Genomic DNA, 12579 nt, shown 5'->3' with positions numbered 1-12579 from the left:
AAGGGTAGGTGGCATCTCCCCTTATGACGACATACGGGGAAAATTCCAAAACGGCACGTCTGAGCTTTTTTACACACAACAAAAGGCTTGTTTTACACACAACAAAATGTCTAGCTACTGGGGGATTATTGCTAGGCTAGGGGAACTGCCCAATTCGCGTCCGTAAATTAAGTCAGGCTATTTAATCTGGCCGGAAGTAGCAGGTCCTCTTCTTCGATTACACTGTTTATCTGGTGTGTTCACCATCCTCACTTCCGGGCTTCACTGATTCGCTAGTCAAGCTGCTAGCCCTCCACCAATCAGAATGGTAAAAGAATGACCGACTCGAATGGTCGATTACACATGTTGAATCGGCTGAAATTAACACCGACGTGGCCGATTTGAGCGACCACACCAAATAGACTCATGTCACCGACGCCGATTTTCGGTCCGGTGTGGGCTTGCCTTTAGAAAACCTCAGAAAGTGAAATTTTCATGCCATGAGATCTTTAAGTAAATTTCCAAGCTATTGTTACAAGTGATGTTCAAAATTGTCAGTCGGTTGCTATGGCAACCAGCCCTTCAGAAGAAGGTTTGTTTTCTATATGTTGTGCTTTCCTACGGCTCGGTAGAGAAGCGCAGATCTCCCGGTTAGACATGGTAGCTGTGAACTGTGTGTCCATCTAGCTGCACCTCAGCATCAGTCTTATATGAAGGTTCCATCGATTCATTTCACAGAGCTATTTCACAAACAGGTGTGATACCGGGCTGGGGGAGCATGTCTCTGTACATCTCGTCTTGCCCCGTAATCCCCCATGGGTCAGGTGAAGTGTGGAGACACACAGCTGTGGAGACGAGACGAAGTAGTGGGGGGTATTTTGTTATGCAAATTTAAGCATCTGTGTTTCTCTGTTTGCTTGATGGGTTAAAAAACGGAACATGTTGTATTAGAAATGAATTGATTCAATGACCCTTTTGTTGTTTTCTCATTAATCCATCAGTGGGCTAAGCAATATGTCTAAGTGTGTCACTGACCCAGGGTATGGGGAGTTTATTGGTGTATGGGGAGTTATCAAGAAAAATCACAATTGTTGAATATAGTCTCCTACTTAATGTCAATCTGTGACCAATTGTTCAGCAGCAAAACTCCCACATATTCCCTCCCTAATTATCTAATTATGCTAATTGCTGAATGAACATTGACATCAGACATTGTCACTAAAAAATTGTCAGATCTTGAATAACACAAGACGAAGATTTAACCCTGTGTTCCCCAAGACATGCACATTTATCAATGTTAGCAGCATGTCAAACATTGTGCCTTGCCCTATCAATTACTCTGTAAAATGCAGCACAAATGTCATGCCTGAGGCACATCTATGTATAAATAAATATATTGTTGTGGAGCTAGACAGGACAACGTATCATCTGATAGACTGCTTTCTCTTTATCAGAAAAAAGGAAAAGCAATGCTACTGGTGGCCAGGAACTATTTTATACCACATGCCCTTGTAAACCCTAACCCCAGGAGTGAGACTCACCTTCTAGTCTCACTCCTGGGATCCCTCAGGGTTCTGTTCACTTTAAACCCCAGGCTCACCTTCTAGTCTCACTCCTGGGGTCTCTAAGGGTCGTGACTTCTTTATCCCTAACCCCAGGAGCGAGACTCACCTTCTAGTCTCAATACTGGGGTCACACAGGGTTCTGTTCACTTTATCCATAACCCCAGTAGTGAGACTCACCATCTAGTCTCACTACTGGGGTCAGACAGGGTTCTGCTCACTTTATCCCTATCCCCAGGAGTGAGACTCACCTTCTAGTCTCACTACTGGGGTCCCTGAGGGATCTGTTTTGTTATAAATTAATAAATTACCATGTCTTCATTCTCTCACATTGTTCTGTCGTAGTCATTGCATATTATCTGTACACATTCTTATATTAGCTTTGACTTACGTTGTATGGTTTTAGATAGAAATACTTGTGTGGTTTGTTCCGTTATGTGTGCTTGCTGCGAAAATAGAAAATGTGAAAATGTTGATTGATAGGCACACAACATCAAGAAACCTCAGCAAGCACACATTTCACAAGAGAATTAAGGGCTTTCTTAAAATAGTACAGATCCTTGAACAGTAATTTCCCTCGGGATAAATAAAGCATCTTGAATCTTGAATCTGAAAATCTGCACTGTTAATGGTAATCACCTAATGATAGCCGTATGGTAGTGATGCAATAATAAAATGGTAATATAGGCAAAATGGGTTGAGTCTGTGGACGTTTGGCTTTTCTATGAAATTATGGGAAAAGTAAATATTTTTAGAGCAGAAGACCAGGGTGAAAAAGATACATCTAATTTTAGAAATGAATATGATGAAAGACTTTTGAGTCCACGTCAATCTAATAAGTCTAGTTCATATTTATAGTTGTATGTATTTTAATACAATAACAAAATGGTCATATAAGAAAAATGGGCTTTATTGGCCAATATTGTTATGGTTAGCGGGTGGCAGGTAGGACCCAATAGCAGACAGTTCAATAAATTTATTTATTAACGCAAAAGGCAAGGACAGGGAACACCGGGAACACAGGTAACACACAGGACACAACTCACCACGAACTAAAATAATCCGACAAGGAACAAAGGAAATACAAGGGCTTAAATACTGGGGCACGCAACACAGGGCACGCAACGAGTAACAGCTGGAACCCATTAGGGGAGAGAGCAGTAATCACACAGGAGGGAACCTTGACAGGATATGGGGGAAACAAGACAGAGATACTAAAGTAAAACAGGAAACACACCAAACCAAGACAAGGAAACAGACAGACCATGACAAATATTTCTCAAATGGAACTAAAAAAACAAATTCTGTTTGATGTTTTTTGTGAGGCTTTGTCTAAAGATTTTATGTGGAGATTTTGGTTTATTTTTGTAGCCTGTGAATCTTTTTTTTAGCATGTTTAGCTTTAATATGAACTTGTGGGAAAAGTAAACATTTTATAAATGCATCTGATTCTAGAGATTAATATTCTGAAAGAATTTTGAGTCCAGGTCAATCTGGTGAGGAGAAATAAGCCTAATTCATGATTTTTTACAATAGTGCCACCTTTTGGTGCAATGCCACAATTTGGGTTTATGGGTAGTGGGGGTTATTGGTAACCATACCTGACAATTTCAAGAGCTTTCGACTTACGGTATAGGCTGCAGTTAGCCTGGCTCCGCCCGCCTAAGTACTTCCGCTCAATTTGAATTTCCCTTCAGTACTAGGTCTGGACCTGCTGTATGTAATTTGGTTTTCTGGTGCCGCCACAGCGGCCACCAATCAGCGAACAGAGGGCGTGTCTGAGAACAATGACGATAAAGTCGTACGCCAGTTTGAGTTGTTGTTGTAGGTCGGTAGTTGATTTACAATGTGCAATTTTTCCCGGATAAATTAAATTCAACGAACAAAACCTGCAGCTGTCGTTGACGGACATTTTCGTGCAGACGCGCAAGGTGTTTGGTTTGTGTACAACCTGCGCGTGATTCCCGGCGCATGACATAAATCACAACCAAACGTTACTGATTGGTTATGGCAGATCCAGAGTGGCACTGGGCAGATCCAATCATTTTAAACTTCAACAGACACCCGTCTTCAAGTGAGTTAACGTTTGTCAATTGATTAGGTCCAGACTCTGTACAAATGAAATGAAATGAAGTGAAGTACGAGAGTCTGGTAGAACCAGGCTAGGCTGCAGTACGACTTTTACAGAATTTGAGGGGAAAAAAACAAACAATAGGGGACCAAGCAGCTTCGCTGCTCGGACCCCTAATAAAGATCTTCTGAATCTGAATCTGCCCTTCAATGTTTTACTTTGTCAACTGGCAACCCAAAAGCTCTGCATTGTCAGATATCAAGGGTTGCAGTGGCATTTCATTTAAAAGGTAATAGTCTGCCGAGGATATTATCAGACGGCAGAGAGAATTGTTTCAATTCCATCAGAATTACTCATCAAGGGTAAAGCAGATTAGCGGTTCACTGGAAATGAAGAAATGCTTTCGCTTGTGGTTGACAACTTCACAATGCCGCTGGTGCTATTGCACAAGTCTCTCTGTCTGTCTTGTTTTTGTCTCTCTCTCTCTCTCTTTGCCTTGGGCTTGATTAGGTGGCCTTATTGTCTGTTATCAGAAACGGTTTCTTTCAGAGCCCATAGGGCCCCTGGGGACAAACTGACAGACAGGGTGTGGGGGAGAGGAGATGGGCTGACAGGGGGAAGACAGACAAGCGGACTTAAGACTGTCACACATGTTGGAGGAGGTGTAGAACACGATGGTCAGGATGAGAAGTTGGAGATCCCGGCTGACAGGAAGAGGAGGGAGATCTCTAATGGGATAGGGAGGAGAGGAGATAATCATGAAGGAACAACGATCAATTCTAATGATCAACATTCCTAAACAACGTTCAAAGGCTTTCAAGTAACCTTAAAGGCCAGGGTACATCACATGAAGGCCAACCCGGCATCAGCGGAACAAGGCTGTGGACAGCAGCAGACAATAGAACAAGGCTTAATCAGAGTACAATAGATTGCAGCAGTGTTGGACGGAGCAGAACAATACGGGTTACAGCTGAACTTGATCAGGTTAAAGAGTGGTACTAAGTGATTTCTCTCTTTCTCTCTCTCTCTCTCTCTGACGCTCTCTCTCTCTCCCGCTCTCCCTCTCTCTCTCTCTCTCTCTCTCTCTCTCTTTTTTTTTTTCTCTCTATCCGTTGTGTGTGTGTGTGTGCTAAACATTATCAGGTCAAATACTGAAGCTAAGTGATTTCTCCCTCTCTCCCTCTCTTTCTCCTCCCTCTATCTATCCACAGTGTGTGTGGGTGTGTGTAATTATATGTGTGGGTGTGTGTGTGCGTGCGTGCGTGTGTGTGTGAGTGAGAGTGTGCCTGTGTGGGTATGTGGGCGAGTGAGCGAATGGGAGAGATATTTCTTGCTGTCTAAACTTTGATCTATAAGGACTGCCACAGAAGCAGTTTTAGCTGGCAAAGAACAACTATATGACTGCCATTGTTCAACCACAGATCGTACAATAAATCCACACAAACCATAATATTTCATAGAAGACCATAAAGAAATCCTCTAAGATAGACGAAGAGCTGCTGTGGGGGAGAGGGGGGAGAAAAGGAGGGGGTGGCCGGTGTACGAGGAGCAGGAGATTCAAGGTGATAACAAGGAGTGCTACAGTGGAAGGTTAGCAGGTAAGGGACATCAGATGTAGGAGATGGAAATTAGGGAAAACAGAAACAAGGAGAAGGAAGTGGGGATCTGACCTTGTTATTCAGCCTGAGGCCTCTAACATTGTAATTAGCTCTGAGGGCTAATAACCCTGCATTTAATTAGTACCAATCATTATATTTGTGTCTGTGTAGTATCTGCTGTGTGTGTGTGTGTGTGATTGTGTGTGTGTGTGTGTGTGTGTGCGTGTGTGCGTGTGTGTTTGTGTGTGTATGTATAATCTGGAGTGTTTGTTCTGTTAAAAGGAATTTCCTACAGGCACTTCCCAAATTTTTCATTATTTTATGTAGGTGTTTTTCTTTTTTGTTTCCCACATAGAATAACAATAAACTGTGTTTTAAGATTGTCTTCTCTGTGGCTTGGCATTATTGAGCTCTAGCTTTTATGTAATGTCCAAACTTTCTCACCCTGCGGACAGCCACAGAAAAAATATTAACTGTAATTATAATCAACAAAAATATTTATTCCTCTCTTACGTAGCTTTTTAAGCACTTTCTTTCTGTTCTTCCTTCCTTCCTTCCTTCCTTCCTTCCTTCCTTCCTTCCTTCCTTCCTTCCTACCTTCCTGCCTTCCTGCCTTCCATGCTTGATATCGTCCTTCCTTTATTTTTCCTTCTTTCTTTCTTTCTGTATTGTTTCATTAAGCTCCCCTCCTATCCCTTCTCTCTGTCCCACTGGCCTTCCTCCATGCGCTCTTTATTGTGACTTGCTGCGTGGCACTTTCATTCATCATCCTCTCTGATTTCAAAAAGAAATGCTCTTTGTCAGACAGTGACTAAAAAGCTTGACACTCAAAAGGCAATCATGCAAAGAGCAGGGGAAATAGAAAAGGTCTTTCTTAATCACTCACTTATCCATACAAACACCCAACAAGCAGACAACGACACACTTAGACCGCAAATACCACCACACAGAAAGACAGTTCTCCACGCACATATCATTATCGCTGGGTCGCAGGCAGCCAGTAATCCGGCAACCACTGACATTCTGTTGTTCCACACAAACCAAGATTACCACTTAGCGTGAACAAGGGGTACGGGACTGCGTATCACAGCGTTAAATTCACAGAAAGACTCCTGAAACCACGTCTCAGGTATGCTGGGATAAAACAACAGGGAGGGCACAGCATTATTCCTCAGCAAGATTTAAATTAAATAAACATTTAAATTTAAATGTAACTGGTAATTTCGTTGCTCTGTAACATGTGCAATGACAACAAAAGTTCCATCTATATCTATCTATGAGTGCATTGAACATAAGCCACTTTACTATCAGTACTACACCATAGTATATGCATGTACTATCAGTACTTAACATTAAATTAAAGTTAGCTATACTGCTGTAATGTGTATTTGTATGCATGTGTGTGTGTGTGTGTGTGTGTGTGGGTGTGTGTGTGTGTGTGTGTGTGTGTGTGTGTGTGTGTGTGTGTGTGTGTGTGTGTGTGTGTGTGTGTGTGTGTGTGTGTGCGCGTGCACAAACGCATAGTGTATATATGTCTAGTGTGTATGCTTTTTGTACATTTGTGTGAATATGCATGTTTGTAAGTGTGTGTGTGTGTGCGTGAGTGCATGTGTGCATGCGTGTGTGTGTGAGTGTGTGTGAAACAGCCAGGGGGCAGATTTGCCAGGCAGAGGAAACTGATTAGGCCAGTGAGGCAATTCCAGTCCTGTGATGTGCTCATCAATATTAACAGTTAATCACAGAGTTACGAGCGACCGGGTAACACATGATAAATATAGAAAGGCTCTGAGAGAGAGGGAGAGGGTGAGACAGAGAACGGGTTTCTTCAACACAGGAGTATTCTGTTGCGGTAATGCTCGAACAAACAGCCGCCTACAGATGGAGACTGACGTAAGACCTGCTGTCAACATGCTGGAGGAGACCAGATCCAGGCAATTATGCTCGACCAATGAAACAGCACGCCGGGAGATGAGCTGCTCGTAACGAGGGCCAGAGGAGAAGGTCCACGCACCCGTATATGACTAATGAGGACCTGGAGACTTGTCAACATCTAACACTGAAGGAGTATAGTCGGGCTGTTTGCGAACATAATGTCATCCAAGACGCCCATATCCATTCCCTTATCTTAGTATTGGTTGAAAGGCACCAAATCATTGTTTTGTTCAGCTCATCATTAAGCTCCTGTCCATGTGGGAGGACAGGAGCTTAATTATGGATCAGGAAGATACGTCTCAGAAGGACATGTCAAAGCATGGCAGTAGCCTTTCTGTACTTAAGGTTAGTTTAGTTTAGTTCAGTTTAGCTTAGCTAAGGTTGAATGAGTTGATCTATGCTTACCATGTGTTATCTTTGCCTAGCTCATTTTGGCGAAGATAACGTAAGGTAAATGTGGTATTTGCCGTCCTCAAGACTTCATTGAGCGTGTACAACATACTGCTGTGCATCTCCCGCACGCACACACACACACACACACACACACACACACACACACACACACACACACACAAAAACACTTAGACATAAACACACACACACACACACACACACACACACACACACACAGACGAAGATGGCGAAGATAACGTAAGGTAAATGTGGTATTGGCCGTCCTCAAGACTTCATTGAGAGTGTACAACATACTGCTGTGCATCTCCCGCACACACACACACACACACACACACACACACACACACACACACACACACACACACACACACACACACACACACACACAAAAACACTTAGACATAAACACACACACAAAAACACTGAGACATAAACACACACACAAAAACACTGAGACATAAACACACACAGACAAAGATGGCGAAGATAACGTAAGGTAAATGTGGTATTGGCCGTCCTCAAGACTTCATTGAGAGTGTACAACATACTGCTGTGAATGGATTTTTATCTCCGTTGTACAACAGGATGTATCTTTGAGGTTATGTATACACAGTAAGGTCAAGCTTCTCATTCCCTCCCCGACGAAGTTTAACGGAAACCATATTGCTAAGGTTTATAAAATGGCCGTCTATATCCAAGTCGTTGATACATAAACACACACCCACACGCACTAGCACACACATACACACACACACACACACACACACACACACACACACACACACACACACACACACACACACACACACACACACACACACACACACACACATATACTTCCTCACTCACACAAGCATGCACACATGCACAATCATTCACACACCTCTCACACATACATACACACTTATTTGATGTCCCTTATTTCACAAAAACACAGGAACACACACACACACATGCACACACACACAAACGCAAACACACACACACACACACGGTTTGTTGTCCATTATAAACACATGAACACTACACTTATTTTATGTCCATTATAAACACATGCACACACACAAACACACACGCACAGACACACATACTTATTCCATGTCCATTACTTCATGTCAAATATTTAACAATGTGTTTCCCAAAACACACACCCGCACACACAAACATATAAACATTCCAGGGAAATTACAGAAGTAGACGTCTAATAGTCTGCTGATAGAGCCGTACCTATGTTGCCAGACAAACAGATGTCGGATTCCTCTGTTGTCAAAGGATGCCCAATACCCAGTGAGGCCGTCTGCAGCGGTCTGTAACATGTCAGCATGCTAACCTTCCCCTGAGCCAGACAGCTTGTTGGCTGAGACCATGGCATGCTGTTTATAGCGTGTTGCTAAGATGCGTTAGGTTCCCTCAGAAAACCCACTTGGGAAAAATAGTTAAACGGCCTGGGAAAAACTAATCTAATCAGTTGTTACGAGAGTATTATAATTGCAGAAATCCCGTTTGAAGTGTATCAACTGTTAACGTTGGTTCACTTTGTGTTACAGTGTTAAGGTGGTCCAGTGAGGTTTGTTGTATTTGTGTTTTATATGTTCTATTCAATAAAATGGTGTTGTTTCACATATTCCCTTAATTCAACACTAAATGTTTGTGCAGCGTTGCATCATTTGTGCCAGCCAGATAAAAACAATTTCAAAGACATTCCCTATATCTTCTAAATACCTCCCTAATGTAAGAGTTACTGCAAATGTGTGATAACAATAAATCTAACCTTGCCAATTGAAATGGCAGCTGATCTCTGACTGTTATTGTTAGTGTTGTAAGAAATTAGTATTAAAATATTAATATTAATATTTAATAATGTTAAATATTTAAAGATTGATACAAACGCGACCTCCTGCAATTATACAACTGCGCACACACGCATTCACAAACACACGCATGATGAGTGTCTAGAAAAGCGCTATATAAATTCAATCCATTATTATTATTATTAAGGGGTTCTTTGTTGCTATTTACTGACTGCCCTCAGTCCTTCCCTTCATAATGGGGCTCCCAACACACTCATTTACACTAACGTCAACATTTTGACTGAGTCACGCATTGTGAATATTTGAGAATTAAATAATAAATGAAATTATAATGTCTGCTTGTTTGTTTTTTGTTGATGTTAGTGTTTTGTAACGTTTTTCAGTACATTTTACTACCTTCCCGAGTTCAATCTCATACTCTCCTTTCGCCAATAAACAGGCTCCAGGTTGATTCTAATAGCTATCTATATATACTATATATACTATCAATATAAATACCTTCCTATTAATATCAATACCTTTATTTATAATATTAATATAAATACCTTTATATATAATATCAATATCAATACATTTATATCTATAAATAATATAGCCTATATAATATCAATATTAATACCTTCCTATTAATATTAGAGCTGTCAAGCGATTAAAATATTTAATCGTGATTAATCGCATTAATGTCATAGTTAACTCACGATTAATCGCAAATTATTTTTCTATGCTAAATATCCCTTGATTTTTTTGTACCATAATTCTTCTCATTTTAATTATCTTATCAGCATGGTGAAGTGCATCGGCTTGCCTTGTGCAAATGATTTTTTATTGATAACAACATTGGCATATACTGATCAAAACAGGACGATACAAAAAAAGAGCCTATAGTGCAATTAAACGACTGCTTTGAACAAATGTCATTTGAACATAGCAGTCAGGCTACTGCTTCTTTGTTTTGAGCCAAAGAAAAAAAAAATAAATAAATAAAATTAAATAAAATAATTGCGTTAATCGCGCGATAAATTTTTTAACGCCGTTAAAATTGGTTTGCGTTAACGCCGTTAATAATGCGTTTAACTGAAAGCTCTAATTAATATCAATACCTTTATAATTTATATCAATTCCTTTCCATCTATATATAATATACAACATCAATATCAATACCTTTCTTTCTATATGTAATATATATTGTATCAATATCAATACTTTTCCATCGATATATATTGAATTGTATCAATGTCAATACCATTCTATCTATATACGTATATTATCTATAGATAGAAAGGTGATATTAATACTATATTATGATATATGGATGGAAATGTATTGATATTGATTCAATATACTATATATTATATAATATGTATTGAATCAATATCAATACATTTCCATCCATATATCATAATGTAGTATCAATATCAATACCTTTCCGTCTATATATAATATCAATATCAATACCTTTCCATCTATATATAATATCTATAGTATCAATATCAATACCTTTTCATATATATATAATATACATAAGAACCTTCCTATCTTGTTTGCATCCCTAGTTCCTTTCTTAACTTTTGGGTTTTCCACAGATCGTTCCACAGATCGCACACACACACACACACACACACACACACACACACACACACACACACACACACACACACACACACACACACACACACACACACACACACACACACACACATTTTGATAATTGCTCAAAGAATGGCGGAATCATGAACTTCATATCAGTAAACAGAATCATATATATATTTTATCGATACTTAAAAATATATGTTATGTTCAATTTATTTTGTACTACTACACTATTACTACTGACTCTAATTCTACTGCTACACTATTACTACTGATTATACTTCCTCTACTACTGCTGATGCTTTTACTACTACTAGAATCCTAATAGTAGTGGTGCTTCTAATTTTACCTGACTACTACTACTGCTTCCACTACTACTGCTGCTGCTTTTGCTACTATCACTACTGCTGCTTATACTACTACTACTTCTGTTGCTATTACTGCTTCTACTACTACTACTTCTGCTGCTATTACTGCTGCTACTACTACTACTTCACTATTACTTCTACTACTACACTATTACTACTGCTTCCCATACTACTACTACACAAGTACTGCCTCTACTACTACTTAGTAGAAGAGACAGTAATACTAGTCTAAAGTAGTAGTATTAGTAGTCATAGTCTAGTACTACACTATTACTACTACTATTTCACTATTGCTATCACTACTAAAGCGCCACTACAATATACAATCGTTAAAGGCTATTGCATCCTGTTGTTGTACAGCCAACTGGATGAATGACTACAAAATATCACATGCACACATTTACACATACACACACTCACCCACACACAGGCACACCAACACATTCACAGGGGCACACACACACACACACACACACACACACACACACACACACACACACACACACACACACACACACACACACACACACACACACACACACACACACACACACACACACACACACATTTTGATAATTGCTCAAAGAATGGCGGAATCATGAACTTCACATCAGTAAACAGAATCATATATATATTTTATCGATATTTAAAAATATATATTTTTATAAATAAATATAATGTTATATTTGTGTATTATTTTTCTAATATAATTATTATATTATCATCCAGATTATTTTATATTATAATAATATGTAAGGGATAATGTATAAAACGCCGGTCATTATCGAGAAAATAAGCCCCGACAGGGCGAACAGGACAGCGACGCGCATCGGAGGGGTCTTGCTTCGCCATGAAGGGGCTTATTTTTCGATAATGACCGGCGAAGTTCTATACATTATCCCGCTTTTACACGGCTGCTTCCCAAAACGAAACAATTTATTTACAATGTATTTGTTACCAGCATTCATAGTGTTGATCAGCAGAGAAATAGTCCGCCCAAGACGTTGACGTCGTCGCTTAGCAACCGACAGCGCTTGGGTTGATACATATCCCGCTTATTACATTGTCAAGTTACCGGACTACCTGCGGAGTGACACCAAAGGCAAAAAGTCCTTTTGTTTACCTTGACAGCGGTCATCATTCATCCGTTGCCAATGAATTATCCAAAAATAATAGACCGCCGAAAGTTGTTAAGTGCCAATGCAAGTGAACGGAACGTTGAAAAGACCCGTGTAATAAATTATAATAATATAT

The sequence above is a fragment of the Gadus morhua genome, chromosome 16 (assembly GCF_902167405.1).
Source record: "Gadus morhua chromosome 16, gadMor3.0, whole genome shotgun sequence".
Classification (NCBI taxonomy): domain Eukaryota; kingdom Metazoa; phylum Chordata; class Actinopteri; order Gadiformes; family Gadidae; genus Gadus; species Gadus morhua.
This window is presented reverse-complemented; position numbering follows the sequence as displayed.